This window comes from Bactrocera tryoni, chromosome 3 (genome assembly GCF_016617805.1).
Source record: "Bactrocera tryoni isolate S06 chromosome 3, CSIRO_BtryS06_freeze2, whole genome shotgun sequence".
Taxonomy (NCBI): domain Eukaryota; kingdom Metazoa; phylum Arthropoda; class Insecta; order Diptera; family Tephritidae; genus Bactrocera; species Bactrocera tryoni.
This window is the reverse complement of record NC_052501.1, coordinates 77,648,058-77,658,536: the sequence shown is the minus strand read 5'-3', so window position 1 is coordinate 77,658,536 and position 10,479 is coordinate 77,648,058. Positions and strand designations below refer to the sequence as shown.

Genomic DNA, 10,479 nt, shown 5'->3' with positions numbered 1-10,479 from the left:
TATGAACGACATTTTGTATTAAGCATATGCTACAATAACAACAATGTAATAAGCACATAATACAGTTTAGTACTGGTAGTGAGCAGTGTACAAGGAAGCCATTATAAAGAGAGGCTGCGTAATAACGCGATTGTTGCAACATGGCAACTCTAAATGTGCTGATTCAGCAAATTTTTTTGAGCAATTTTTGTTTAGATTAATAATTAATTTTTAACATAATAAATTTTGTTTTTTTTTTTAATTTTTTACATATACAAACAAAAAGAATTTTTATTATCATTTACATTACAAAGCGTAAGATGGTGGCAACTCTGAGCATTTGGAAGCCCATGTGGTAGTAAAAGATATAATTTAGCGCAACATATTATATTTCCATAAAATCTATTCGCTACATTATTGTATGAAATTTCGTTAGTTTTCTCTTCCGTTTTGTTGACGCATTTTACACAAGTATGCGTTCGTTTACTGCGTCGACAGCGAGTATGAGTGGAAACGAACTAGTACGAATATTCGTTGACTCATTTACGTCGATTCTCTCGTAAAGAAATTAACTCAGAAGTATTCTGGTTGGCATAAGGTTAACTCAACACAACAATATAACAAGTCTAACGAGTAAACCTATTAACGAATAAAAGTGATAAAAGCTTACTATTCACCATAAGCGTCGACATTGTTGTCTCTTGTACTCGTTTATATGCATTCCACTCCGCTGCTGCAAAATACCCATTAATGTAAAATGAACGAAGCACAACACATGGACACATAAGTAACTGTCATTATAAATTGGTCGTTTGGTGTGTGCCGACGCTGGAAAAGTAGTTAGTTGAGTTTCGCAATTGTATACTAAGTATTTAGTTAGTGTTTGCTATTTTTTATGTAGATTACTTTGATTTTTGAAATAAGCCGGTGATAATGATTTTGCTTGAAGGTTACTTGTAGCGAATTGAAGGGTATAAATATGCGGTTGATAGTAGTTAAAAATATCAACAAAGCAGTTTGGTAATCGCAAGAGCGTCCACACACACGCATAAGGGTGCGCATTCGTTATAAGTATGTGCTCACCAACATTATTAGTGAGGAATTAATATACAACGAAAATAAAAAGGCTGATTTTTAATTTTATAAAAATTAAACATTCACTACCAACTTATACATACATACATATGTACGTATGTATGTATATTGCTGTGGAGTATTCAGTATGAGTTTCAAATACCAACGACGTACATAATTTTCAATTCTACTCCTATTTGAGTACAGCAGTAGTCTTTATAAGTATTTAGTGTTTCTTCATATACTCGCTGTAAATATAAGTATGTATACTATGTATGTACATATGTAGCTTGTGAACTGTAGCAATTCGGTTTAAATAGAAAAATATGCATAAATAGACGCCTCATGGCTAATGAGAAACCTCTTATGAATTTCAACAGAAATATGCCGACAGTCTCACCATCTCTAAAGCCACATCCATACATATGTACATACAAACATATGTATATATATTCATATTTATAAAATATTTGTAAATGTACTGTTTGATTGCTCTCTCAATCAGGTAAGTGTTGCCGTTGTTTCGTTGTCGTTGACGAAGCGCATCATTCACGCACACTTGTGACACTTAGTCCACCCGTCCGTCACTCAGCCATTGAAATTAGTTGCCAATTTAATGGACATTCATTCGCCACTCAACTGCTCCGCTGCCTCTGCATGTACATACATACATACTCACATACATACATACATGCATGCCATACCTTCTGCTGTGTAAACAACTTCACTGAGGTGAATTGTGTTGGCGAGTGACGTACTCGCATTGATAACGTGGAGAAGGTGTAAAAGTTGCCGCTCACGCATTTGCCTCTCTTCTACCTGCCTTAGTCGCTTTAGCCGCCAAATCCACCCGCAAAACATCATCCTCCCACTTTCTTTATTCGATTTTCATTCGTTACTTTATTTCATATTTAATACAGCATATTAACGCCAATTTCTTGGCTTCGCTGTGTATATACATATGTATGTGTGTGTATATATTTACTTGCTTAGCTTTATACATGTAATTAATTACCACATACATATGTAAGTATGTTCGCTTATGCATACATAAATATATATGTACTTATGTACGTACTTCTGTACAGCAGTTTGCTTCAGTACAGTAGTGTTTGCCTTGGCTGCGTGTGATTTGTCTCACTTGTTGGTAGCCTGCAGTTGATGAAATCGACTTCCTGCAAAGAAGTAATACAGTCATCAGGCTACTTCTGAACGCACATACTTGTGTGTGCATATAAATAATATACATATGTATGTATGTATGTAAATGCATATTCTTCTTGTATAATAACAATTAGTTGTCATATGTCATATCGATTAAATATTATTTTGGTTATATTATTTTAAAATGATTGTAAAAGATAGGAACTGTAGAATACTATAGGTAATTAAAACAGTTACCAAATTAAAAAAAAAAATATGTATGTATTTGCCCTTGCATATGTGCATATGCCCATTTTAAATGCATAGTATATATGTACATACTTATGTATGTATGTATATGCCCACAGTAGTATTATTATTTTTTATGTATGTACATACATATGTTTATATAGTTAAATAAATAGCGGCCTCAAATTGCATTTAATATGCACGTACTTATGTATGTATGTATATTATATATTACGATATACTTACATATACTATTGTCACATAAAATGTAAGCGTATGTATGATAAGTGTACATTAGGATGAATCCATTTATGGATGACCCCACCTATTACGTAAAGAAATTTGTATTATTAAAACAGACTTATGAGAACGATAGCTGAATAAAGCGTGGAAAGCCAAATCTTCTTATTTATATACTTATGTATACATATGTATAATGGCAGTTGGCAGCCTTGTGACTTTCACATCACAACACATCGCGGTTGCCTGCCTTTCTGTTATAGAGCCAGCTGGCAGACAGTTTACAATGATGTCACCTTCTGATTTTAACAACACAACACATCGCGGCGCGAGTGTCACCTAAGCACTGGCCAGGCACGGTGCCTGCCTTTCTTTCATAGAGCCAGCTGGCAGTCAGCTTACAGTGATGGTGATGTTACGTTCTGACCTTAACAGTGATGTCACTTTAACATCACAACACATCACAACACATCGCGACGCGAGTGTCACCCAAGCACTGGCCATGCACGGTACCTGTCTTTTTTTACAGAGCCAGCTGGTATCCAGCTTACAGTGATGTTACGTTCTGACCTTAACAGTGATGTCACTTTCTGACTTTAATATCACAACACATCGCAGCGCGAGTGTCACCTAAGCACTGCCTTTCTTTTGTAGAGCCATCTGGCAGCCAGCTTACAGTGATGTCACTTTCTGACTTTAACATCACAACACATCGCGGCGCGAGTGTCACCTAAGCACTGGGCAGGCTTAAGGCGGTGTTTGCCTTTCTTTAAACAACCGGCCGGCAGCCAGTTTACAGTGATGTCACAATACACTTATGAAGGTGTATTAGCTTCGGTGTAGCCAAATATAACGTTTTTTATTGTTCTGTCTGCCGTGTGTCTGGCTTGGTGCTGACCTGTAAATGCCGTTGTCAGCATCCAAAGCTGTAGGGAATATAATATCAAGTTGGAGGTTATCAACAGCACAAATACATACATACATATACACCGCGTAGAATTGTGTTATTTGTGTACCGTGTTGTGGGACTCAACTCAGCGATTGTTGCTTCCATTTCCCGAAGGGTTAATTCGATGTCCAAAGCAAATTTGACCGTTTAAAACAAATCAGTTAGTTGTCACTACTGTGTTTGTTGTTATTATTGGTGGTGATGTTACAACGTTGGCTTACTGCCATACCCTGGCTGCGGAAATGTGATTTTGTAAGTGATTTCTTGTCTACAAATCTTGTCTGGTATATATTTATGTATATATAATTTCAGTTGTACATACATATGTATGTATGTATGTATGCGTGTAACTGTGCATAAACTCGTCTGTATATGCATGTATGTATGTATGTTTTGTGTTAGGATAGCTTTGCGGCGCTTAAAGTTTTAGAGTCAATTGCCAAGATTTGCAGCCATTCGTCGAAAGTAACAACAAATTAAGAATCTGCATATCCTAACGTCAATGCGAATGGCATGTGCTCAGCGCCTCACAATGTGTAGGTATGTATGTATGTGCATGCGGCGTTTGTGAAAGTGAGCGGCATGCATCGCTAATAGTCCGGTGATTGAGTAGTTGTGCTGACGGTTAATTAATTTTCAGTTGACCGGGTATGGAATGCCGCCTATGATGCAGTCAGCTGTATGGATCACTTGGATGTTGTTGAAATATTGGCCAATTCTTGGCACATATGTATGTACATATGTGAGCTAGGTATGAGTAGCTCTTAGATTTTTTCTCTTGATTATGCCTGTTATATTTGGTCGCCAACAGCCAAAACGAACCGACAGTGATCATTGACGATTTTAGTTCGATCATATGCTGGTGGGCAATGACCAGTCAGAACCTCTATGATTTTGGAGAAACATATCAAGCTGAACGCAAGAAGCTTCCTAGAACTCAATGCAATCACCTGGAAAAAATATTTTTATGCACGGCTATCAAAGAATATACCGAGAAAATGACAGGGAACCGTTCTTCACGAGGATGTTCTCACCACAGCCCGGTAACTGGAACGGGCCCGAATTTTTATTAAGCCAAGGACTGACTAGCAACACTTTTCAAAATTATTTGGCGATGGTTTTTATGTTACAACATAAAAAAAAAATCAAGGCTTTAACTAGAATTGATAAGATTGCTTTGGAGATCACAAGATTTTTCACAAAGCACACCTCTCCTACCACTGAACCAACGCGTTTAGCACACGGTGGTCGACGATCAGCTCCTCTGCGACTGCGAGATCCTTTTGGCCTATGGTAGAATGCTGGAAAGCTATTGAACCACCTGAACAAAGTTCATTTTGTCGCTTTTGTAGGAATTTTTACTAGACAGCTGGTGAGCTGGTAAGGAAGGGTAGCCTAACCCTGCTCCTGTCTCCTCTTCTCGTGTGTTCTACTATTGGGGTGGAAATGTTCTTTTGGCCCAAGATCGTTGGTAAGCGATCTAGTGAGCTCTTTGCCCCAAGTAAGTCTACCCACTGCCATTACAATATCGGCGTCCATGCTGTAAGGTTAAGAATCGTACCCGACGCCAGTCGCAGAAGGTGTATGGAAGAAGACAAGGTGGAATCATCTCAGCACTTCCTTCCTGATTGTCCGCGTTTACGAGATCAAGGCTTAAACTCTTAAGTGCTCACACTCTCAGATGTCCCCTTAGTGGTGGGCATATAAATTACACGCCTGAGCAAATATTTATTGAACACAAGGCGTTTTTCTTACTTATAAGTTTGCAGGGCAGAGGTTTTTTCTGTATGGACTGTTTTTTTTCTGCCGCGACTGTACTTCGAAACATGCGCTCACCGACTTGATTCGGTAGTGGGCATTCCGAGCTAACGAAAGAGCGGCTGGTGAGTTGTCTCCAAAAACCTGGAGAGTCAGGACAAACATTTTCGCGCGACGTGTTTCTGTGAGTGGTGGAAGCCGAAAATGCAGCGTTCGTTCGAGCAGATGTACGCGATTAAATTCTGTTTGAAACTCAGTAAATCTGCGACAGAGACATTTGATATGATCAAGCAAGCTTACCCAGATATTGCTTTAGCAAGAAGTGGTGTGTTTCGGTGGCACCAGGACTTTTTGCAGGACGCGGAAGAGGTCGCTGATGAAGACCGGAAGAATGAGCAAATTCAAAGTGAAAACGATGTTCATTGTCTTTTTTTGATATCAAAGGCATCGTCCACCATGAAATTTTTCTTCCTGGACAAACCGTCAACGCCAAGTTTTACGTGGCAGTTCTCAAGAAACTCAAACAAAGGGTCAATCGAGTCCGGCAAGACTTCGCAGCCGATTGGAAGTTGCACCGACAACGCCTCGGCTCTAACCGCCTTTCTTGTGAACAGCTACCTAACCAAGGCCGGCATACCAACGCTTTCACAGTCGCAATTCAGTCCAGATGTGGTCCACCGAACTTTTTTTGTTTCCTTGCCTGAAAAAAGGCAAGCATTTCGAGACGACAGAGAGGATCCAAGCAGTATGCACCTCGGCTCTTAAGGCTATTCCGGAGAATGCCTTCCATGACGCCTTCAATGCTTGGAAACCGCGCTGCACACTGCATCGACGCATAAGGAGCCTATTTTGAAAGCTTTTAAAGAATTGTAACGATTGGTTCAATACATTTTTTTAAATCGACTCAGTCTTATACTTTCCAGACAAACCCTGTAAATTCAGTTTTTTTAGGTGAGTAAACATGCCGAGGGCTAGATAATGGATTCTCCAGAAAAAATAGGGTTTTAGAAATTTTTGCTGATGGGAAAGCATTCGCATATACAATATGGGATAAGGCAATTTTCTTTGATCTACCACGTCATTTCTAAAATTTAAATATAACGATTAAAAGTGTCAACCTTTGACCTCATAAAATTAGATGAATTTATGTCTGCCTTTATATTTTTTGTTTTAAAATATAGCAAACGTGATATGATGAGACCATTTATGCAACAAAAGCATTCAACCTTCAACCCCAATTATTGCAACACCAAAATATGCAGTGTCAAGTTTAACGGCAAAGGGTCTTTACTTCGTTTATGCATTTATGCACACAATACATCCAATATGAATATATGTATGTATGTATATACATATGTACATGTATCGTTGATGCTTCGATTTCGGTTTGCCCTCAATGTTGTTTTTATTGTTCCAGTTATTGCACTTCCATAGGTACATTTACAGTTGCAACTGCCGTTTATCCTTTTGGCACGCCTTGCAACAGCTTCGTACCCGTGTATCCTTCTGGAAAGTAGCAGCGTGCATCGCCAGTTTTGCTGTCACACGATGCTTGCACAAACATACACATACATGTAGATATATTGATACTTGTATCTAGGTGTCCTGCATCTGAAGGGTAAGCTATAGTTTTCAACGTATATGTATATATGTATATATACTACACACATACATATATACATAGGTGTATTGTGGCTCTTTCTGTCAACGACCGTTATGAATATCCGAACAGAGGTAGCTCTACCAGCAGTTAAATCGTATGCTTATAAGCAAATACACACATACACACACGTAAATATCTCGAATGCGTTAACAATGAGCGATAATATCGGTGGAAGTAACAACAATGTCAATGGCATGCATTATATTTGAAATTGTAACGTACCATAACTTGACGCTTCTCGTATGATACGCACACATACACATACATACATACATACATATATATGTATATGTAAATTTGTGGTAGCGCACGCCAGCTCTACGTGTATCCTTGCCGCAGGATGTACCCGTGTATTTGGTGTGCAAACGTGCTTGTTTGGCCTATTGTGGAATTTCTTAGTTTCACATTCGGTGTTGGGCCTTTCAAAGGCCTAATTTTCACTTTCTCACATAATATATGTATGTAAATATGTATCTACATTACTTGAGTGTAGTTTGGGACTAAGGAAAACGAAACTAAGCGGAATGCTTTGCAATGCTGCATATTTTGGTGAATTTTGAATTAAAACGTGTCCTTAACCGTCGATGGGTAAATGCTACAGTACTTATAACGGTTCAGTTTCCTAAAATTAGTTATAAACGACGCTATCAGAAGAGATTTTTGAAGTTATTTTCTTAGGTCTATAAAACATTATGAGAGATTTTTATATACATATGTACATATGTATAGCAATAGAACAACAAGCTTATAGAAGAACCGTATTAAAGCGTAGAACTAACTTCTTTAGTATTACAAAAAAACTCTAATCTTCCTTATTATCAGGTTATTAGATGCGCAAAACCACCAATTTTTTTATCAAAACACATTTTCTTGTATTCTTTCTTCATGCATAAACATTTTTTAAAATTAAATTTAATTAAATATTTAATTAGTAATTAATTAGTTAATCAATTTTTGTTTTAAGAAATACAAAATAATTTTTTAAGAAAAAATTAATTAAATTTTTTTCCAACGTAATTTTTAACAAAAATAAAAAAAAAATAATTTGAACTAATTGAAATTCAAAATAAATTTTTTAAACAAATTAGTATTTAGAAGATTTTTTTTAATTAAAAAAATTGAAGTTGAATGTTTTAATATAATATTTTTTAGTATTTTCGATTCCAAGTTTTTAACGAAATATTTAATTAGTAATTAACAACTAATTAATTAATTTATTAGTTAATTATTTTTTTTAAGAAACTCAAAGTAATTTTTGTAAGAAAAGATTAATTAGATTTTTTTTCAAAGTAAAATTTAACAAAATATTTAATTAGTAATTAACAATTAATTAATTAGTCAATACATTTTTTTTTATGAAATTCAAAGTAATTTTTGAAGAAAAAAGTAATTAGATTTTTTTTCAAAGTAATTTAAAAAAAATTAGTTTTGAACAAATTGAAATTCAACATAAATTTTTTTGAACAAAATAGTATTTAGCAAACTTTTTAAAATTATAGTTTTTGCAGTTGAATATTTTAACAAAATATTCTTTAGTATTTTCTTTTCTAAGTTCTTAACGAAATATTTCATTAGTAATTAATAATTAATTAGTTGATTAATTTTTTTTTATGAAATTCAAAATAATTTTTTAAGAAAAAAATAATTAGATTATTTTCAAAGTAATTTTTAACAAAATTAATCATGAATAAATTTATATTCAACATACATTTTTTATTAGAATAATTATTTAGAAGCTTTTTTTAATTCAAAATTTTAAAGTTGAATGTTTTATCAGAATATTTTTTAGTATTTTCTGTTCCAAGTTTTTAAGGAAATATTTAATTAGTAATTAATAATTAATTAATTAATTAATTTTTTTAATGAAATTCAAACTAGTTTTTTAAGAAAAGATTAATTAGATTTTTTTCAAAGTAAATTTTAACAAAAGTAATTATAAACAAATTGAAATTTAAAATTCATACATTTTTTAACAAAATGGCTTAATTAAAAATTTTGAAGATGAATATTTTAACAAAATATTATTTAGTCCAAGTTTTATAATGAAATATTTAATTAAAAAATGATAAGTTAGTTAATTTTTTTAATAAAATTCGATGCAATTTTTTAGAAAAAGTTAATTAGATTTTTTTAATGTAATTTTTCACAAAATTAATTATGAACCACTTTAAGATTCCAAATAAATTTTCGAAACAAAAAGATATTTAGAGTTATTTTATTTGTTCAATAAATTTTTTAAAATTGTATTTTTAACAGATTATTCTTTAGTATTTTCTTTTCTAAGTTTTTAGCAAAATATTTAAGAATTATTTTCTAAATTTTTTAATTGCATAATCCACTTCAAAACCCCATTAGCTTTAAGAAAACTTTTGTTAAACTTTATCGTGGCAATGAGCGTAAAAGCTATTGAGACCTTCAACAATTACAATATTCTCTTCAATGTCGCTGTAGCCACTTTGAATTGCGTGGCATGAGTATGGCATGCATTTGAACCAGTTAACGTAAAAGTAAAACGTCTTTTAAAAGCTTACGACTTTACTAAAAGCTTCAAGAGAATGGATTTTTTATTAATTTTTCTTAAATTTCTTTGCGCTTTTCGATAACTTTTACAGGATATTTAGTTTAAAATAAGGTATTATTTTCAAAGCTTTCATTTCAAGCGGATTTTTTTAAGTCTAAGACAAATTAGCACTCGATAACAAAATATGTATAACCCCAAATGATATCTACGGCAATTAATTTGTGATCACCGATCCTATTTGAAATACATTTACTTTAATTACAGATATATTTTGTCACTTTGATTGACCTCTGTACACAAAGAGTTCGAGTAAACATTTTTGACAACAGTTTAAAAGCTTACAAGGCAAATTGAACCGAAGCTGAATCGTTATAAATATTTATGTTCTTAAACATTGTTCAAATTATGATATTTATTTTCAAAATAAATGAAAAAAATATCAACTGTGAAACACACAGCGAAGGCCCCGGCGAGATTCGAACTCACGATCTCCTGTTTACTAGACAGGCGCTTTAACCAACTAAGCCACGGCGCCATTTAATTTCTTTCAGCAAATGCCAGAATTTCAACACAAATGTGAAAGTGATACATACAAGCATTATCCACCACAGGAATAGAACATTGTGGTTAATTTGAAAATAAGTTCACCATGATTCTGACCGTACGAGATTACGGTTAAAAATAAATCAACGAATACTTACAAACTTATATGTAAATATATGTATGCACTTTTAATAAAGGTAAAAGTTTGTCAATGAAGTGAAGAAGCCAATATACATATGTACATATATTCTTACTTAGCGAGATAGATATAAGGATATATGTTATATATAAAGCTCATGCCTGTCCCTCCGTTCGACCGTGCGAACTGTGACTTAAGTAAAAATTAAGTTATCTTGATAA

At 34.1% G+C, this 10,479-nt stretch overlaps 1 long non-coding RNA gene and 1 other non-coding gene across 2 annotated transcripts; both read right to left on the bottom strand.

Annotated features, from left to right (window-relative positions):
* Positions 1-1,890: 1,890 nt before the first annotated feature.
* Positions 1,891-3,012, bottom strand: LOC120771537. The gene is made up of 3 exons (XR_005704978.1): positions 2,873-3,012; positions 2,692-2,770; positions 1,891-2,228 (listed from the first exon to the last, which is right to left on the bottom strand). It is a non-coding gene; the product is annotated as an uncharacterized LOC120771537 (long non-coding RNA).
* Positions 3,013-10,037: 7,025 nt separating this feature from the next.
* On the bottom strand, positions 10,038-10,111 carry Trnat-agu. The gene has a single exon. It is a non-coding gene; the product is annotated as a tRNA-Thr (tRNA).
* Positions 10,112-10,479: the final 368 nt, after the last annotated feature.